Source organism: Xyrauchen texanus, chromosome 6 (genome assembly GCF_025860055.1).
Source record: "Xyrauchen texanus isolate HMW12.3.18 chromosome 6, RBS_HiC_50CHRs, whole genome shotgun sequence".
Lineage (NCBI taxonomy): Eukaryota > Metazoa > Chordata > Actinopteri > Cypriniformes > Catostomidae > Xyrauchen > Xyrauchen texanus.
Genome location: NC_068281.1, coordinates 21,893,978 through 21,916,041, shown reverse-complemented (window position 1 = coordinate 21,916,041; position 22,064 = coordinate 21,893,978). Strand labels below are relative to the sequence as shown.

Genomic DNA, 22,064 nt, shown 5'->3' with positions numbered 1-22,064 from the left:
TCTGACGACATCTTCAATCTGGTAAATCACTTTACATGGTCTGGCATGAAGAACCTCTGGGATTAATGCTGGACTTAAATTGTATGAATTTTAATTTCAAATACATACCATCATAACTGGAAGACAATTTTTGCTAAAGCAGTTCAGCTGGAAATAACTGCAATTTTTGAGAAGCTGTGAAGCAATTTCTCATGTAGGTGTTACCTGCATTTACCTGTTTTGTTAGCTCCCAATCCAGTGGAGTTGACTGGATTGTGGCTGGGAGGCACAAACCTCCAAACATCATTGCCACAGGAAAAAACACAATTTCTGTACACAAGCACATTGAATCTGCACATTTAGATCTGATGGAAAATGTGAAAGTGTTTTCAAGTTGGAAAAAATTAGAAAAGATTTACTTTGACAACAAATGTTTTATAGAGTACATCACAAAGCTCCCATTTGTTCTTTAAGTCCATAATAACTGAATTTATTTTGTGCGTATTGAGTAGAGACAGCACGGCAATGCCAGAGTATGCTGTAATTTGAAAACATTTATTGATTTACAATATAGGCTACCTCCTAGTCAATTATCTGAGTTAGCTTGGTTAATTTATGCGTTGGGTAGTCAGACCTTTCCTCTGAAGCTTCTGTTTGAGTATTCTTTAATGTAGACCTGGTCCACCCTCTCCATAAACCTCTCCTCAAGATTTGTATGAAGATCAATCTGTGGAGTAACAGTGGTCAGCACTGTTTTTAGAGAGAGGTAGTTTATTCTTATCATGATAGAGAATTAAACTTGCTTTAAGCGTTGTCTGCACTTCTGCTGTCACCAATCTGAAAAAAAAAAAAAAGAATAAGCGAATTTGGTATGTAACCTGGCAATTTGGAGTGTTCTTGTATATCTAATTCAGATTCTGTTTCCTGTTGGACTTACCAGTAGGTTCATGAGAATGATAGGTGCAAGTAAGACAAACCAGACAAACATTGCCATTGTCAAGTGAGGGAAAGGAAGGTTTCCTTCCAGGAAGGGTTTCAGGAAATTATCTTGGTAGTTGATTTCCCCTACCATCATGACAAAGGTTTGCATCAGTGAAAGGAAAATCCTTCCAAAATGTCACTGTAAAAACATTTATTGTGGCTTTTAAAGCATACAAGGAAGTTGGCCTATTCAAAAATCCATCCATCTATGATAGATATGTGACCTGCTCCATCATTTTGAGTCACATTGAAACACATATTTGAATGTTATACACTAAAGAAAAAAAGGAAAGTCTCAGCTTTCTAATGATATCATTGTTTCCCTTAATTCATTGCATTTATATCATTTAAATATTGTCTGAAACTTTCCTTTTTACTTTAGTTTATCAAGATTAAATTGAGTTTCTGGGTCAAAGCGGTTTAAAATGATGGAGCAGGTTATATATTTTTTGTACACATCTTCATATTAATTAATCGTTTTTTTAGCTCTCATATACTCACCTGTTCGATCGTCAAGGTATGGAAAGACAAGGCAAATACCAATGTCAAGTAGAAGACCAACACAATGATGCTCAGCAGTGTCTGGGAGATCTCTCGAAATATGACTGCGTAAATACCAATCTGTTCAAAGCTATGGACATAAAAGACTTTGTTAAATCTCTGACAGCCCACAGATTACAAATGATAAATCCTTCAAAATATTATGAAATTCTTCGATTACATAAGTCTGTTTTTGTTGTGGATTGATTAAATGTCATTGCAGTGGTCTATACCGCTGGAGATAGAGGAGGGCTTCTAATGATCCAGCCTGCCAGTGCCAAGAGCTCTTTCGATTCAGCAGCAATGGTGCCACAAACAGCAGAACACAGATTGTAGCAGCCCAGTCCATGTAGTTACACAAATCTTGCAAATAATTTGTCTGCTTCCAAAGAAAAGGCACATTTTTAAATGATTATCCATAGTGTTACTTTCCAATAGGTTAATGTAATTTGTTGTCATTACAATGCAACACTGGAAAAATCTTTTCTCTGATAAATGCTGAAAAGGCATTAAATCCCTGATTTTATCACACAGAAATGTTAACACGTATAGTGTTTGCATCTTATTGTGGCTATACTTTTGAAACAATATTTTAATGTTTATGAACTGGTTTCATTCATTTCCATGGTTAGTGCCTGCACGTGTAATGTTTTTTTCCTTTTCTTTTTTTTAAGAAACGAGCGAGGAGTCAAACATTTTTTGGTGATAATCCACATTATGACTCAAAATGCTGTCAATTGAGCTTAACTTGTATAGAACCTGGAACATTCCTTAAGGGATTGGTGAGATTTTAGAATTTAAGAATTGATAAGGTGGCACTGTTGTAAATGCAGCATAAACAAACCTGAATAATTTGCAGAATCTCTTTGCCAACTGCATACATATTCATAACACGAACCAGGAATACTGTATGTATGTTGTGATAAAATAGGATTGCTGTGTAAATCAAAAGAAAATAATCAGAATTGGCATCCTTTTTGTTTTTAGGGATTTAGTCCATTCATACACATAAAATATCAGTTTTCTATGAATTTCCTTGTTGTCTTGACACTACACCTTGTACGGGGATGTGCAGACCATTTTGACCGATGTCACATTTCTTTCAATGTTCAATGTGGGCTTTAGATTCACAATCAGGTAAGTTAAGAGAAACTGTCATATTGAGTAAATGTGCCTTTATACCATTGGCATTCCTATAAAACAAAGGGTTCTTGCTCAGGATGTTGATACATACTGTAAAAGTAAATAGCAAATTCATATTGGTAGTTTATAGAAATCTTAATATTTCATCTCCAAATATTTATTGCAAACTGGATGGGTTACAAGCTCATATGATTAAACTGTACCATAGCCTGTGATAAATGTAATTTTCTAAACATGGCCATTCACAATTCACAATGGACCCTATCAATTTTTTTTTTTTTTTTTTAAAGTACCAACATTTAATGCACTGAGAGTTTTGTAATGTCTTCTGTCTATTTCTGTGCTTGATTTTTTAAGGTTTTGCAGTGGATGCTGAAGCCATCTGAAATTGTGCTCGATCTGTTTAAAAGAGAACATGAAAGATTTAAATGTTGGAGGCAAGTTACCATTCACTTTCATTGCATCTTGCTTTCTATTCATTAAAGTGAATGGTGATTAAAGTGAGACTAACATTCTGCCCAACATCTTCATTTTGTGTCCCACTGAAGAAAGTCATGTGGGTTTGAAACAACATAAGGGTGGCTAAAGGACAGTTTCAATGTTGGGTGAAGCTTTCCTTTTAAACCATTGACAAATGAAAGACTGTACTAAAGCAACATTAAAAAAACATCTCACTTAAAGGACTCTGGAAGGAACTCTATCATGTCTATTACAATGCAGCGTTGCTGAATTTGGTTTAGATGTTGTCATTGCCTCTTCAGACCTGTGTTCAACAAAGCTGATATAAAGAAAGATGCTGGGGAAACAAACAACATATACAATTCAGACATTAAAAATAAAATAAAAACTGAAGTCAATCACAGCATTGACTTCTTTCCTCCCATTATGCACAGCCTCATGCAAAAATTAGGCCTCTCTCTTGTAAAGGATGAACTTGGCCCCTCTGTATAAAAGCAGTCTAACTGGTACCACATACCCTGCCCTTGCAGCCAGATGAAAAGCTGTGTTCTGAAATATTTCAGTATAAAGACCTCAAGACTTGATTATTGTAATGCATTACTGCATTATAGTAATGCATCATTGGGTCAAATAATGTCCAATTGGGTCAAAATGCAGCAGCCAGAATGCTGACTAGAACTAAGAAATATGATCATATTAGCCCAATTTTATTGTCGTTACATTGGCAACCTGTTAAAATTCATATTAATTTTAAAATTTAAATACGTACAAAGCTTCGAATGGTCTAGCTCCACAGTATTAAGTGACCTTCTGACACTCTATATTCCAACACACTCATTACGATCACAGAATTCTGGCTTGTTAATAATTCTAAGAACATCAAAATCCACAAAAGGAGACTGATCCTTTACATTCTTGACTCCTAAACTATGGAATAGTCTCCTAACATGGTTCGATATGCAGACACACTCACTCACCTCATAGACTTGACAGCCCGCGGACGGGTCCTTAAATGTACAAAATAAAAGTATGCGATAAACAAAACTGCTGTGTGTTACATTGGTACACATGCCACATATCTTTGGAAAGCTACATTTCTTGATTTTCTATTGATATAAACCATTTTAAGATACAATCATAACAGCAGGTACAATCTATATCTTTGTCAGACCACCAACATATAAACAACCAATAACAAAATTTAGGCAACTCACCTATGACGCCTCATAGTACTCCACTGAGCCATATCTTCCCGACAAAAACGGTGTTGTTTCATTGTCAAAGGTCCAAATGATCAAATCAAGTAAAATGTTTAGTCCAAATCACATTATTACATCAATAAATATCCACAGACTCTTGTTGCATCATTTCAAAGCACCTGGCAGCTGTACCTAAACTTTCACATATTATCGGTAATAACTTCAGTTCAGATGTAAACATTTCCTATATCCGGTATCAAAATGGAAGCACGCACTCTGACCTTTCGATTGACACCTCATTTGACCCAATAGGAGCTTCCATGTCCTGTCCAAAGCCTTCAATAGCCAACCACAGTCTGTGTCGAATGTAAGGGCATACCCACTTTCCTTTGTTTACTGATCAAACCAATTACATTGAAGAGTGGAAATGACTGACGCATCGTATAGCCAATGAAATTCTGAAAACAGTGATATGCGGCTTTAGTGGGACGATTACAGCACGGTTCTGAAATGTGTGTGCGCAATGTTTCCTTGCCATTACCCAGTGTTTCGTGCGTCGTGCGTCGTGCGTAAAACCATTGGAGAGCTGTTTTGGAACTGTTTACACATTTGGCGATTTAAATATGGTGAAAAGGACGCGAAAAACAGGATTTTCACCCCAGGATGTGATTTAAGAAGGCATTCAATGTGAAAATTCTGAGTTTGGAGATGACATTTCTGAAACAATACGGATGATTCGGAGGCAGAGTAAATGTTTATGGAGAGATGAGACATTGCTCTGGACAAGTAAGTGTTTTATTGTGTTTTATAACATATATACTGTATATTCCACATAAATAAGCTTTAGTTTGAATAATGAATACACATTTTGTAATTACCCTTTGTCGTGTGTTTCCTCAGTGACTGTTTGAACCGTTTGTGCGTGTGTTTTAGTTCATTGTTTGTTTCAGATCTATTGACATGCTATATAGATGTTTTGTATATTTACTGTAAATATATATTTATATATAAATGGACGTGAAATATATATATATATATATATATATATATATATAGATATAGATATAGATATAGATATAAAGTTGAAAATAAGAATATATGTTGTGTTTGAGAGTCTATTTGTTACAATGCTGAATTCATGGGGGAGGTGTAGGCCCATCTATTTGTTACAATGCTGAATTCATGGGGGAGGTGTAGGCCCATCTATTTGTTACAATGCTGAATTCGGTGGGGAGAGGTGTAGGCCCATCTATTTGTTACAATGCTGAATTCGTGGGGGAGGTGTAGGCCCATCTATTTGTTACAATGCTGAATTCGTGGGGGAGGTGTAGGCCCATCTATTTGTTACAATGCTGAATTCGTGGGGGAGGTGTAGGCCCATCTATTTGTTACAATGCTGAATTCGTGGGGGAGGTGTAGGCCCATCTATTTGTTACAATGCTGAATTCGTGGGGGAGGTGTAGGCCCATCTATTTGTTACAATGCTGAATTCGTGGGGGAGGTGTAGGCCCATCTATTTGTTACAATGCTGAATTCTTGGGGGAGGTGTAGGCCCATCTATTTGTTACAATGCTGAATTCGTGGGGGGAGGTGTAGGCCCATCTATTTGTTACAATGCTGAATACGTGGGGGGAGGTGTAGGCCCATCTATTTGTTACAATGCTGAATTCGTGGGGGACGTGTAGGCCCATCTATTTGTTACAATGCTGAATTCGTGGGGGAGGTGTAGGCCCATCTATTTGTTACAATGCTGAATTCGTGGGGGAGGTGTAGGCCCATCTATTTGTTACAATGCTGAATTCATGGGGGAGGTGTAGGCCCATCTATTTGTTACAATGCTGAATTCATGGGGGAGGTGTAGGCCCATCTATTTGTTACAATGCTGAATTCATGGGGGAGGTGTAGGCCCATCTATTTGTTACAATGCTGAATTCATGGGGGAGGTGTAGTCCCATCTATTTGTTACAATGCTGAATTCATGGGGGAGGTGTAGGCCCATCTATTTGTTACAATGCTGAATTCATGGGGGGAGGTGTAGGCCCATCTATTTGTTACAATGCTGAATTCATGGGGGGAGGTGTAGGCCCATCTATTTGTTACAATGCTGAATTCGTGGGGGGAGGTGTAGGCCCATCTAATTGTTACAATGCTGAATTCGTGGGGAGAGGTGTAGGCCCATCTATTTGTTACAATGCTGAATTCATGGGGGGAAGTGTAGGCCCATCTATTTGTTACAATGCTGAATTCATGGGGGGAGGTGTAGGCTCATCTATTTGTTCCATAGTACATTGGCAAAGTATACAGTATTTACAGTAAATATACATACAATAATACATATTTACACACTCGAAAAGAAAAACTATATATGAATACAGAAAAGATGGAAAAGTTGTGTCTAGCTTTGTAAATTACATTTATTTATTCTCCCCCACTCAGCAAGCGGCCACATAAAGTGGAGCAACAGGACAGCACCTCATCAAGAGAGGAGGGCTTTCAGAGAGACCCTTGCTGAGGAGCTGGCAGAGTTGAGGTCTCACTCCACAGCCAGACCCGTATCTCCTGCTCCACGAAGAGCACATCACAGGCCGTTGCACATCACCAAATCTTGCACCGCTGGTCGTCTGAAGTGCAGGCAGTGTCATGCAAAGACACCAGTGAAGTACTCTTCCTGTGATGTGCCTCTGTGCTTTGTACCCAAATGTGACTGCTACAATGACTGGCATGTTGCTAGAAACATGTAAAATTTTATAATGGTTTGTAAATACTTTGTGTAAAAATGCATGTAAATAGTTTGTTGTGTATTTTTTATATAAACAAATTGTCCACCATAGCACTAGTTTTGACTCTTTTATATGCACATCATTTAGTTTCAAGAAGGGAAAAGGCACTCTAATGTGTTTATGCATCAGTTACTCTGTGTCAGCAAAACTAATAGTGGATCTGGATATGGAATATGATAGCTCTGTCATCTTTCATTAGAGCCCAAAATTATGACTGTACGTTGAAACATTCAAAAGTAGGAGCCTTTTTGTCTTAGGTTACCAAAGGGTCCTTTTGGAGTATCCAAAAGGCACTTTTGTAAAACGCCTGGGTGTACCCTTAGAAAAACATGTGTAAAATATTCATTTTTTATGGTATTGTTATAACATTTGAACTTGGACTAGGTAAGGCTTCATGCTGTGATCCCATTGTGTTCTCAAGCTAATAGCTACAAGTTATAGTCATCTGCAGGCATCTGTATGCAAAAAAAAAATTTCAGGCGGAAAAACAAACTTCTATTTCATTGTGTTCAAACTTCTATTACTCAAAATCAGTAGCACTTACATTAATTCTTCAGAGTGTCCCCTTTCAAATGTGACCAAAACCATGCATGTACTCCAAACGGTTCAAGAACAGCTTTAAATTTACTTTGGGTATGCCTTGATTAGGCGTTTTAGGCTAATTTTACAGGATTGGGAAGAGGTCCTAGACTAAAAACTCATCTATTTAGCCAGGCATACACCTAATTTATCCTTCAACTCAATAACAATTAGGCTGCTTTAGTTAGGTCTGCTGGAACCATAAACATCCATCATGAACTCTGCATAAATTAACTGATGCCAACTCCAACTGTACATTGGATTATTCATTTGCCACTGCCTGAACCTTGGACTTAGGATGGACACCACCGAACCTCAACGAAATGACCTGCCGGTTGAACTGCGATGCACCTCATTGTTAATCTATTGTTAACTGTCACGCTTGTGGGTGAAGGCAGACACAGGATGAGGATCTATCTGCAGCGGCGGTTTATTAAACAAAAGGGGTAATACAAAAACATGAACAAAGGAAAACATCTACGATGGGAAAAAAGGTAAACAAAAACACGGAAGGCACACAAGGAGTTAACAGGAACACGGAAGGCAGACAAGGAGATAACAGAGGCAAAAACAACGACGGAAAACATGGGCATCAGGCATCTACATTCAACAAAGACCGACAGGGGAAAGGAGAAACAAACAGGGTTAAATACACAAACACAATGAAGACTAAATGAGACACAGGTGAGAACAATGAAGAGTGCAGGCAGTGAGAGAGGCCAAGAATTGTGGGAATTGTGGTTTATACACAGACAGTGAAACACGGGGCGGACAAGGAAAACGTTACATGGAATGTGACGTGCTGAGTGAAACAGAAAACACGGACCGGACCACAAGGAACGTGACATGGAATGTGACGTGTGGTATGTGAAACAGAGAACATAGGGCAGACAACACAGGAACGTGACATAGCCCCCCCTCAAAAGGACCGGATTCCAGACGGTCCTAAGAAGAATAGAAAAAATAAACAAATGTTCAAGGAGAGGGGGGCTAGACAAGGGGGAAAACAGACAGACAAAAGGGGCCACAAGGGACACAAAGACAGACCAAGGAGGCACAAGGGACACAGAAACAGACCAAGGAGGCACAAGGGACAATTAGGCAGTCCACGGGGGCACAAGGGGCAATTAGGCAGTCCACGGGGTCACAAGGGGCAATTAGGCAGTCCAGGAAGGCCGAGAGGGCAAGCAAGCAGTCTCTGGGGGTGTGTGAAGGGAACCGGGTCAGGTGGCCTGGGGGGCGGCCATCGGACAGGGACAGGTCCAGGAGGCGGCCTCAGGACGGGGACAGGTCCCGGAGGCAGAGCTGAGAGGGGCTCTGGAGACGAAGCTGAGGGGGGCGCTGGAGGCTCAGGAGGCGGGGCCGAGAGAGATCCAGGAGGTGGAGCCAAGGGAGGTGGAACCATGGAAAGCTCTGGGGGCTCAGGAGGTGGAGTCGAGGGAGGCTCAAGAGGTGGAGCCGAGTGAGGCTCAGGAGACGGAGCCGAGGGAGGCCCCGGAGGCCGGGCCGGGGCAGGCTCAGGAGACGGAGCCGAGGAAGGTTCAGGAGGTGGAGCCGAGGAAGGTTCAGGAGGTGGAGCCGAGGAAGGCTCAGGAGGTGGAGCCGAGGAAGGTGGCGCCGTAAGAGGCTTTAGGGGCGGAGACCTGGAAGGCTCTGGAGGCGGAGCCGAGGGAGGTGGTGCCGTGGGAGGTTTCAGAGGCGAAGACCTGGTAGGCTCTGGAGTCTCTGGGGGCGGAGCCGTAGGAGGCTTGGGAGGTGGAGCCATAGGAGGCGGAGCTCTAGAAGGCTCAGGAGTCTCTGGGGGCAGAGCCGTAGGCGGCTCGGGAGGCGGAGCCGTAGGCGGCTCGGGAGGCGGAGCTCTAGAAGGCTCTGGAGTCTCTGGGAGCAGAGCCGAAGGAGGCTCTGGAGGCGGAGCCGTAGGAGGCTCGGGAGGCGGAGTCGTAGGAGGCTCGGGAGGCGGAGCCCTGAGTGGCTCGAGAGGCGGGGCTCTGAAAGGCTCGAGAGGTGGAGCCCTGGAAGGCTCGAGAGGCTTGAGAGGCAGAGCCCTGGAAGGCTCGAGAGGCTCGAGAGGCGGAGCTCTGAAAGGCTTGAGGGGCGGAGCCCTGGAAGGCTCGAGAAGCATGAGGGGCAGAGCCCTGGAAGACGAGAGACTTGAGAGGCGGAGCCCTAGGAGGCTCGAGAGGCTTGAGGGGCTGAGCCCTAGGAGGCTCGGGAGGAGGAGCCCTGGAAGGCTCGAGAGACTGGAGAGGCGGAGCCCTAGGAGGCTCGGGAGGAGGAGCCCTGGAAGGCTCGAGAGACTGGAGAGGCGGAGCCCTAGGAGGCTCAGGAGGAGGAGCCCTGGAAGGCTCGAGAGACTGGAGAGGCGGAGCCCTGGAAGGCTCGGGAGGCGCTGGCTCTTGGACGGTCATGGCTACTGGCGCAGGCCCTTGGACGGTCATGGCTACAGGCGCTGGCTCTGGGGCCGTCGAGGCTACAGGCGCTGGCTCTGGGGCCGTCGAGGCTACAGGCGCTGGCTCGCTGACCGTGGCAGGCGTGGGCGCTGGCTCGCTGACCGTGGCAGGCATGGGCTGGAGAGCGGAGGCTTTCCTTCTCCTCCTCCTCCAGGCGGAAGAAGTTGGCAGCGCTGGCTCATCGATCCAGGTAGGCAAGGGCTCAGGCTCGACAGCCGGAATCACGAGGGGTGGTTCCTCGGGCGCGAGTTTCCTCAGAACGAGACTCACGTACTCCCTCCACGGGTACCGGTGCCTCTCTCCTCCGGGATGACGGTAACCCGACCCAGTGGATGGTCTTCAGGGCATCGTCGTCGAGTCCGGTGTGGATGGCGACCGTGGAGAAGAATCGGGAGTACTCGCGGATGGGAAAATTTGCCCGGGCCAGTTCGAGGAAAACCGCTGCTAGATCCATTTGCTGGTCGGACTTTCTGTCACGCTTGTGGGTGAAGGCAGGCACAGGACGAGGATCTATCTGCAGCGGCGGTTATACAAAATAGGGTAATACAAAAACATGAACAAAGAAAAACATCCACGATGGGAAAAAAGGTAAACAAAAACACGGAAGGCACACAAGGAGTTAACAGGAACACGGACGGCAAACAAGGAGTTAACAGAGGCGAAAACAAGGACGGAAAACATGGGCATCAGGCATCTACATTTAACAAAGACCGACAGGGGAAAGGAGAAACAAACAGGGTTAAATACACAAACACAATGAAGACTAAACGAGACACAGGTGAGAACAATGAAGAGTGCAGGCAGTGAGAGAGGCCAGGAATTGTGGGAATTGTAGTTTATACACAGACAGTGAAACACGGGACGGACAACAAGGAAAGCGTGACATGGAATATGACGTGCTGAGTGAAACAGAAAACACGGATCGGACCACAAGGAACGTGACATGGAATGTGACGTGTGGTATGTGAAACAGAGAACATAGGGCAGACAACACAGGAACGTGACATTAACAAAGGACAATTGCATCTATGTGAACTTCTGCCGTTAATCCAGGATGGACTTCAAAGACCTTAGTCATTAATCTTACAGTTCATACAAAATCTTTAATTTTTATTTTTAAAACAAATTTAAAACCATGACTTGCACTGCACATAAATAACTAATATTGGCATTATATTCATGTTGTTTAGCCAGAGGGGAACTGGACCCTACAGTGAGTCTGGTTTCTCCCAAGGTTATTTTTCTCCATTAACCAACATCTTATGGAGTTTTGTGTCCCTTGACACAGTCACCTTCGGCTTGATCACTGGGATTATAAATACAATTATTACTTAACCGTTTAATTATTTATTTTTATAGACAATTTACAATCATATTTAATCAAACTACACAATGATGACTGTAAGGCATTATAGATATTACAATTTAATTTTAATTAAATTGTAATATTAAATTTAAAACAATGTATGTTGTGAAAAGCGCTATACAAATACAAATTACTTGACTTGAATTACATGGGAAATGTTTTGAAGTTTTACATTGCATGAATTTTTATTTATTTTTTTACTTTCCAGTGTAAACAAACAAGACATCAATATATTAATACAAACTTTTCAACTTAGTTCCACAGAAAACATAATGTGAATGTGACTGTAAATGTGTGTTCACTTGTACCTGTGAAACAAAGCCCCTTTACGGAGGAGTAGCTCAACTACTTTAACATGACCGCCATGAGAAGCCATCCCCCTCATTCACCAATTTGGTGTCTGTCATCATCTCCAAATGTTTGTGGTAGGTGTTGATCCTTCCATATCTTTGTAGAAACAGGAATTAATGCACTTAAATGTATGTTATCAGGGTGACCAGGGCCTAGACTAAGATGTGATTTTTGGGGGAGCATTTTGATCTTTAGGGTGGGCAAATGGTTGTCTCTTCACTGGACTGGGGTTTCAGAAGTTTCTGGTGGGAATAATAAAAATCCCTTTTGTTGAGTGAGACCTCCAATTCCAGCATATTCTTTACAGACTCTGGTATTCCCAGTCTACAGGCATAATGAAGGGGAGTACAGCCCTCAATATCCTCACCATTGAGAAGCTCTGTAACACCCTCCTGCAGTGGATAAACCAAAACAGCCTTATAGTTAAGTCAATGTAAACTTTTTTAAGTGGCACTAACAGTAGATGGCAGCAGTGACTTAAATTTGGATGGGTTGTGGAAATGGGAAATACACTATATGGTCAAAAGTATGTGGATGCCCCCAGTGCTGGTCCTCCCTATAGGCAAACTGAATAAGTTACTCGGGGCCCCGATCAGTCAGGGTGCCCCCACACACTCAAAGACATTATAAATAGTGTGAACATACTGACAGGGGCCCATAGACACATTTTTGCTTAGGGCCCCAGAAGACTATTCCCAGCACTGGATACCCCTTTTTAATTAACAGTTTTGGCTATTTCATCCACACCCATTACAAAAAGGTGCATATAATCCAGCATACTGTACAGTCATGTAATCACCTTTGACAAATGTTTTTAGAAGAACGGGGCATCATTTGTTCTGTTCCAATATGACACCAATTTTATATCTGAAATCTGCATGTACATCCCTGCAATGCAAACGTCCTACACATGTAATTATTTATTTATTTAAAGTCGGTAACTTGATAGCCCGAGCAAGTTATGTTTATCTATGTCAAAGAGTAGGCCTATCCACCACTAACAAACTTAATCGGCACACTGAAACTGAGGTAAGATACAAACAAACATTTTCAGACTTTTGTGAACATCGAAGTGTTTGTTCAGAGTTACTTGTTTTATATTTTCATCAAGAAGCAGGGGCGGAGCTAGGGGGTGGCCAGGGGTGGCCACGGCCACCATGGAAATAATCGCGGCCACCCCACTGGCCACCCCGATCGTAATTACGATCTATTATAAATAATAATAATAATTTCGTAGAAATTGATCAAAAGGACCTCGATCGATCATGGCTAAACTATTACGTTCAGACTGCGAAACTATCGCGACAGTTTAATCATTAAATAAAAAAAAATAATAAAAAAAATAAATAAAAAAAGTTTAATCATTAAACTATCGCGAGGCAAATGTGCTATCGCGAGAGTTTCCGTAGTGCGCGTTTCCAACATTCGACTGTGAAGAGGGGTGCAGCTTCGTTTTGGTGCCTGGATCAACTCGTGTTTGAGCACACAAACACATCTATTCAGGTGAGTTATTAATATCAGATAAATTATTATTTTAGTTCCTTTCAACTCTTTGTGTCAGTGAAGTTGTATCAAAGTGAACAGTTAGGAAGCAGTTGGCTTTATATTAGCTGACTTGACTTGGATGCTCAGAACTATTTCCATGTTATCTCTGAATATATAAGGACATTTATTAAGTTATGTTTTTATCATGAGACTTTTAATGTGATTCAACATTCCAATATAATTACTAGCCTAGGTTTTAGGTCGATTTTATATACAGTATAACAAAAACTTTCTAATCTTTGTTCAATAATAGTCCTCCATTTTTGTTTGTTTTTTTCAAACATGATGTTAATGTTGAAATGTTTTGCTCAGGTGTATTTATGTCAGACAGTCAGTGAAATGTGTGGAAAATGAAAAGAAAGGCACCAGATATAGCATCCTTCTTCAGGAAGAGTAGCAAGAAGCAGCCAAATGACTCTAAGACACAGGAGAATAATAGGTAGGATGAAAGAGAGAAAGAACAGACTGACCCAGAGAGTGAGGGAGAAGAATCTCCAGAGAGCACAAGCCCAAGAGAAATGTTAGGTATACCTCCACTCACACACTTGAGTACTCTACTGGTATATATGTTTGAATACAACAAGTGATATAGAAATCAATAATATATAAAACTGTTTAAAGTGTATGAAAACCAACTGAGACTGATTTTTGTATTCTAGCACTTTCTCAGACAGTTCAGGAGACAAACTTTGAGAATGAAGAGGAGCCAACTACCAGTAACCACGCTGACCTAATAGGACCTCCAGGTAAACTACAGTACCTATCACACATACCTTGATTATACAGGTGAAACTCGAAAAATTAGAATATCGTGCAAAAATTATAATTTTGATGATTATGGCTTACAGCTTATGAAAACCCCAAATTCTAAATATCAGAAAATTAGAATAATATTACATGAAATCAATAAAAAAAAGGATTTTAAATACAGAAATGTCGGCCCTCTGAAAAGTATAATCATGCATATGTGTATAGTTATATATACTAAATATATTAGTTTCACTTTTTAATTTGAATTACTGAAATACATAAACTTTTGCACAATATTAAAAAAAAAAAATAAAGTGATCTTGAACATGATTTTCTGGTCCTGTTTAAACTGTTTTTTTGTTTTTTTCAGCATTGGGAAATATGTATTCTGTTTTCAAAGTGAATTTCCTAAGTTTTATTTGATTAAATAACTTGAGGGTGAGTAAAATTATGACACACAGTTATTTGGTGAACTTTAATAAAAATGTCATTGTAGGCTAGCTATTGTACATTATACATCATTGTGATTTTGGGCACCTACAATACTTTAAAAATTATTTTAAGGTTGGATGAGTGCCATGTTTGTTTGCAAAATTATGTTTTTTGTGCCACCCCAGAGTAAATGCTGGCCCCTGCCCGGCCACCCCTATGAAAAATTCCTGGCTCCGCCACTGTCAAGAAGTGCCTTATTCTCGCGGTCACTTGAATAAGAGACTACGCTCTCTCTCCCTCTATCACAAGCGCAGCATCTGAGGGAGACACGCAAAGCAAAGCTGGTTAAAATTATTATGATGATACGCTAGATTTAAATAGGTGTTTTCTAGGTCATTGATGCTCTATGGCAGTTTTGGCATAATAAGATGGCCACTCGAACACTTCCGGTGGCTTCTGCTGGCAGTTTAACGTTGCATCAGCGATCCAGTTCTATATACAGTATATCAGTGGTCCAGTCTCTTGAAACCCTTTACATGTTTCCTGCAGTACCTCTGTGGGCAGGTTTGTCAGACCTCTGTGCTGCAAGATGGCCAGATACAAGTTGTTTTCACATTGATCTTTTTTCTTCAGATCAGCCACTAAAAACATACAAACAAATGATTATCTGTGTATATTGTAATCATATTCAAGATCTTCTTTGATATTATTGCAAGATTGTATATTATAATAAGATTTATGTCTAATATTTTTATTATATATACATTGACATTCATTTTTGTAGGTTACCTTGAGACAGGAGCAGTTTGAAAGATCTCTATGCTCCACAACTTGTTGCCAGAAGGAGTGCGGAATGGCCTTTGCAGTCAACAAAGTCAATGTCAGCACCTTGGAAGAATAATATTTTACAATAACTGTTTTGATTTTGAGTTTAGCCTCACATTCCCTTATAACAATTGAGACCAATAGGGGGTCAATAACATCAGTGATGTTGACAATATCAGAGACTTTATGGTAAGCCGACATCATCAATTTAACAGCTTCTGTGGCACCTTGACTACATGCAAAATGGAGAGCAGTAGACAGATCACACTGTGAAGACTAAATATGCTGCAATTAGTCACTGATAACTTGAATGGAACAAATATAAGATTAATGACTTCAAGGTTGCCTCTATGTACAGCCAGGTGGAGTGGACTACTGCAAGACTTATCAACATAGTTTATATGGGTCTCAATATACAGACTTCTTCCCCTGTGGAACATGAGAAATATAAGGCAGATAAAAAGGCACCAAAACACTTTCCTGGACTTTCGGTTTAACTGTACCACGTTGGTCCCAACTCCATCCATGAAGCAGTCTCTGTCTTCAAAAACAGCTAAATACACATATTTTCCATGAGCACCTAACTGTTCACTCATAAAAATGTTAATATTACATTGTTGTTGCACTCTAATCTGTCTTGGGTACTACTCTTCTGATGCTAGTGAAACTTTGTAATGCAGCACTTTTCGTACCACTGTCTCCTTAAGATCAATCGCTTTACACTAAATGAATTATTCCTCTTTTGTAAGTCACTTTAGATAAAAGCATCTGCCAAATGAATAAATGTACAGTAAATGTAAAATAACTTGCTATCATTATATTTTATCTCTGTTATGTTCTAATGCAGGGACTCCAGGTTTTGAATTGCCTAAGAATCCAAAATCAACTTGCCAATATGTCCAGAGCTTCATGGTTATCCAAAGAAGCAGCTAAAATAAGAGCAGTGCCCCCCAAGTCCCCTTCCAGGTTCACATCAGTTTGTTTATGTGAGACAAGTAGCTGTAAGATTAATTATGTTATCTACATTGAACATACTTTTGGAAGTTTGTGATGAAAGGTGAATGGCAGATGTGAGCAGACTGACCCACCTCTACCAGGATATTATTGCCCAGGCTTACTGCAAGATGCAGCGGTGACTGATGACGATTGTTGAGGATGCTAGGATCTGCTCCCAGGGTCAGCAGCATAGAGCAGCTCCATGTCTGGTCCCTCTGTACAGCCCAATGAAGAGGTGCATTCCCCTCTTCATCCCTGGCATTTAGCTCTTGCAGTGGCAAAAATGAGGGAAAAAAATGTGTGTCTGTCTGTTTGTTTATTTGTTTTAGATTTTTTCTTCTTTCTTTAATGTCCTAACCCTATCCTTTGACATTCAGATTAATTTTTCTACTTAAGTTGATCTGATTGAGAGGAACATGTTTTTGCATTAGCAGTATACAATTCACAGTACAATTTATGGCTAACAATGTGGCTGATCGTTTATATCACCTGATCTGCATGAGAAATCAAATGGTGCAAACATGTCCCTTGGATGAGGCATAGTGCAGCGGGCTGGCACCGACGTAGTCGCGTATGTTCAGATACCAGGAGTGCTTCTCCAGAGTGACTGTATTTCCTTGCATTGCCCGCTGAAACCAACAGAGTTTAGAATTAATTCATGAAGAACATTAGACCACCTGCACAAGCTGTCATCTCAAAATACTAGTCAGTTACAAAGTTATCAAATATTTTAGAAATAAGTAATATGCAAGTTCTGAATAGATGAGTCAATTTGGAAAAGAAGAGTACCTCAAACACAATTGTTGGTATGTGGTTGCCGCCATCTCCATCCATCACACTGTCATAGGACGGTTGCCTGGATTTTGACAGACTCTTGGTGTGTGCCATTTCTGAATATTTTTAATTCATCCTGCAAGAGTATCAAGAAAAACAACAGAATTTTTTTTTTTCCTGTCCCTGTTATTTCATATGATATTTGCTGGTAACACTTATCAATAAGGATATATTCATTAGCATAAGTTAATGCATTAGGCATCATGAACTATCAGTGAACAACATTCTTTACACAACTTTCATCAATCTTGGTAAATGTTAATGTACAAATATACTATTGCTTATTTTTAGTTCATGTTATTTCATGTTGCACCAACTAATACTAACTATACTGTAGCTATGTTAACATATGCATGTTTTAATGTTTGAAATGTATATGTAGAAATTAACAGTAACCAAGATTAAATAATTCTACCTGTAACTGTTGTTAGTTCACATTAACTATTGCGTTAACTAATGTTAACATAGACAGTCTTATTGTAAAGTGTTACCTAAAAGCTTTTCTGAAATACAACTGAACATGTGAGCTGCAAACAAGAAAATAGTTTGAGTATTTAAAGACGCAGTAGCATCAAGGCATAAACAGTGATTGTACAAAGTAATAGAAATCAGTGAAAGAACTTGGCTAGGCTTTTCTTAAGGTCCATTCTTACCCATTAGAAAACTCCTCAGTATTAGCTTGTGTGTGGATTTTTGAAATCAGTGAGGGAGATTTTATAGTGTGGTGAGATGTGTCAAGGCTATCAGATTACGCTGAGAGAGAAAGAAAGAGCAAACAGACAGCTTTTCATCACATAATTGGACTTACAGTCCACTTAAAACAGTATAGCAGTGCCTACATGCTAAATACAATTTTTTTGTTTTTTTATTTAGTCTCTATTATATTGTGTGAGCTGTTTTACAAACAATATAAAAAGTTCTTGTTTTTGTTACTAAGTATTGTTAAATTCATACTAGACAATCATCATGATCATTTAGTTTGGAGCATGACTAACTAATCATATGAGATTTATTATTGTTTTATCAGGCAAATAGCTCATAACAGGAATAATCTAATTCCGAGCCTTTGATTTTTAGTTATAGATGTTTGCTTTACTTATGTACACTAAGCCATAAATCAACTTTTTATATTTAAAGCACATATTGGATGTTTCTAATAGATGTGCCGCAAAGATTCTGCAGAAGATAATAAAAACAATAAACACAATGAAAGGATTGAAGAGTTGCTTATATAGCAGCAGGCAGATTGCATATTTTGCAATGTGCACAGCGCAATTACAAATACAGTTTAGTTGCTTTATCTTGTTGAAGTTTAAATAGCTAGTTATTAATGCTTTGCAGTGTTATGGTTTGTTCTGATCTTAATTCTAAATATTTGCAGATGGGTGATAAGAAACAGTGTTTTTAATCCAATGATAATAGTTTTAAAGTTATTTTACAAATATTTTGCACATTTACAAATTTAGCTTTGTTAAGTATATATAAAAGGTGTGTGTTTGTGTGTGTGTGAGAGAGAGAAAGAGAGAGAATTTTTTTAGGTTATAAATTAGTAATTGCGAGGGTATTATGCTATAAATGTGGTTTATGAGGACATTTCTGGTGTCCCTGTAATTCAATCGGCTAATAATATACTATGTTTAATTTGTATGTAAATATGCCAAAAGGTTTCTGTGATGGTGTAGGATTTGGGTAAGGCTATAGAATATATAGTTTGTACAGTATAAAAATTATTATGTCTATGGAGAGTCCTTGTAATGATACAAATACCAACATCTACATCTACAAATGTATGATTATTTTTACAAAGATATGGCAAATTGTTTATAAAACACTAATACTGTAAATCAAAAAATATCTCTATTTTAAAATATCTCCCCACTCCACCCAATAATAAAAAAAATAGACCCTATCAACAAACTGTGCAAGAAGCCTTTCGAGACAATGCAGCATCTAATAGCAGGATGCAGCCAAAAACAGTTTATCATGACCAGCACAACAATATCACTGGTATTTCACAGGGAAACAGCTGCGCTGAGCATGGGCTAAAAAGACCCAAGTTAAAATGTGATGCTTTACAAAACGTTTACCGGAAAGTTCTATTCAGATCCAGATAATGGCAGTACATAAACACATAAATACAGGTTTGGGGAGTAACGGAATACATGTAACGGGATTGCGTATTTAAAATACAATTCCACTACAATTACAATTTAAATATTTGGTAATTAGAATACAGTTACATTCAAAAAGTATTTTGATTACTGAAGAGATTACTTTTAATTTTACTGTCATTTGCTTCATTTAATATTTAGACCTTTTAGATGGAAAACATTTATACATATAAATGATGCGATCCAAAGTGCATTTGAACAGCTGTGAGACAGTTTCTTATGATGTGTTACATTCATACGAGCAGACAGAGAAGTAAGTTTGAAGTAAGTTTGGAGCAGAAGAAATAGAAATAAACCTTGTGTAAATTGTCAGCTTCACGCTAGCGAAAATGCTGTTTCTAGCCATTTTACATGCACATGTTACCAGGCATGATCATATTTTTTTATCAAGAAAATTCACTTTGGGTCATAATTTCTATTTTCTAGTAAGACCTTTGATATTAGGACAAAAATCATATTCTTGATCATTTGTTTATTGTTTTCCTATAAAAAATATCTAAAAATCCTTAAAACAAGATCAATTTGATTTATCTTGTTTTAGAAACAACACTGCATAAGATATTTAGGGTTTTCAGAGAATGAATTTTTAACATGTGTATTTTGTCGTACTGTACTGGCAGAGTTTTTATAGTCAACACAAGTGAAAATATCTACCAGTGCTGAAGAAGTAATCCACAGTATTTAGAATACCTTACCGACCTTGAGTAATCTAACGGAATACATTAAAAATTACATTTTACAGCATGTATTTTGTAATCTGTAGTGGAATACATTTCAAAAGTAACCCTCCTAACCGTGTATATATATATATATATATATATATATATATATATATATATATGCACATACACATTTGCTGATTCATCATGCTCCTACCCAAAACAGTCTCTTCCTCTCTCTTCAGAGAAAGGATAGTATTGACTCACTCTGCCCAGTGTCTCTGGTATTCTTTTGCAGTTTCTTTGGAGTGAGAACTTACAGTGAAACCTCACTACTGTTACAATTACAATGGAATTTTGTCTATTTTATCAAAATCAACACCTAAAAATGTATAGTGTCCTGTATTTTATTTTTATTTCATTTGTGCATCTCTGATATACAGTTTAAGAGAGGGGCACTCAGAAGAGGGAATGACTGAGAACACTCAGACAATGTTCTGTCTGAAAATGTTATTCCATGTGGTACGATTAAGAGTAGTACCAAGTATCAACCTGTCACTAACACCTTTGAAGTCTGAGACACAATTTAAAAAAATTATTAAATATTATATCAAATTACCTCAAAATCAAACTTTAGACATTGCATATGATGATCTCGTAGATCAGGAATATTTTGCAGTGCATAGTGACAAACAGGTGTTAAGGAAAGTAACTTGGTAGTTTGTGTTGCTGTTTAGTGTTTTTTCAGAAAAAATTTAATCAAAGTTGCCTTCCCTGTTGTACCCAATTATAAAGGTTGATTTTAACTGACAGGGTTAACTCTGTTTGTAGGACAAGTACATAGTAGTAAGTTGTTGTTGTTTTTTTCTTCATAAAAGTCAGGTAGGGGAAGTTGTCACATTTTACTGGGCAAGCTGTCAAATTTCCTTCTACTCAATTCCAGCTGAACAGAAGTAATAATTATTGGACCAAAAACCTCACAAATATAATTTGACTCTCATGTACTGAACCAGAATGCACCTCACTGATCTCTGCCTGCATCACCTCGGCATAATTATGAACTATACTCTTAAAATGGAATACATAGTCTAACATAGACTTTCAATTATTTGCCAGCAAAAGCCTTCATCGGCCAGCTAACAAAGGACAATTGCATCAGTGTGAACTTCTGTTGTTAATCCAGGATGAACTTCAAAGACATTAGATTGTTTAAACACTGGCCCTTAACACTTACTTAGATTAATAATTTGACATGCATTGCACTGCACATAAATAACTAACACTGGCATTATATTCATGTTGTTTAGCCAGAGGGGAACTGGCCCCCACAGTGAGTCTGGTTTCTCCCAAGGTTATTTTTCTCCATTAACCAAAATCTTATGGAGTTTTGTGTTCCTTGACACAGTCACCTTCGGCTTGATCACAGGGGTTATAAAAAACAATTATTATTTAATTATTTCTTTTTATACACATTTTACAATCATATTTAATCAAAATACACAACGATCACTGTAAGACATTTTAGATATTACAGTTTCATTATTTTGTTTTTGTTAAAGCATGATTGTCTATAAAGCTGCTTTGAAATGATGTGTGTTGTGAAAAGCGCTTTACAAATAAAAATTACTTGACATGTTTTTTTTATACGTTTGAATTTTATGCAAATTCTGAATTATAATTTCTGTTTGCCTAAAACAATGGTTTGATGTTTCTGCATATTTCCTTTCCTATAATTTTCTTTTTCATAATTTGTTTTGTGTTTCAAAATTGCTTTACTCTTTAAATTGTTCCGGAAAGCCCATAATCATTTATTTAATGGCAGGTTCCCGTCTTATCCCATACAGTTTAACAACATGCCCCACTACAGTGTATGTGTCTATATAGAAATTAATGTTGAAAAATAAACCACCCAGAGAAATATTCACTGGAGTACAAAGTGTGAGGCTATTGGCCAAGTCTCAACTATATTATTGTATCATCAGACACATTGAACAATAAATGCATTACAGAGGGGAGTTAAATGAC

The 22,064-nt window shown here is 38.9% G+C and overlaps 1 pseudogene; it reads right to left on the bottom strand.

Moving 5' to 3' along the window:
- Positions 1–294: 294 nt before the first annotated feature.
- Positions 295–17,263, bottom strand: LOC127645670 (transient receptor potential cation channel subfamily A member 1-like; annotated as a pseudogene).
- Between the last annotated feature and the right edge of the window lie 4,801 nt (positions 17,264–22,064).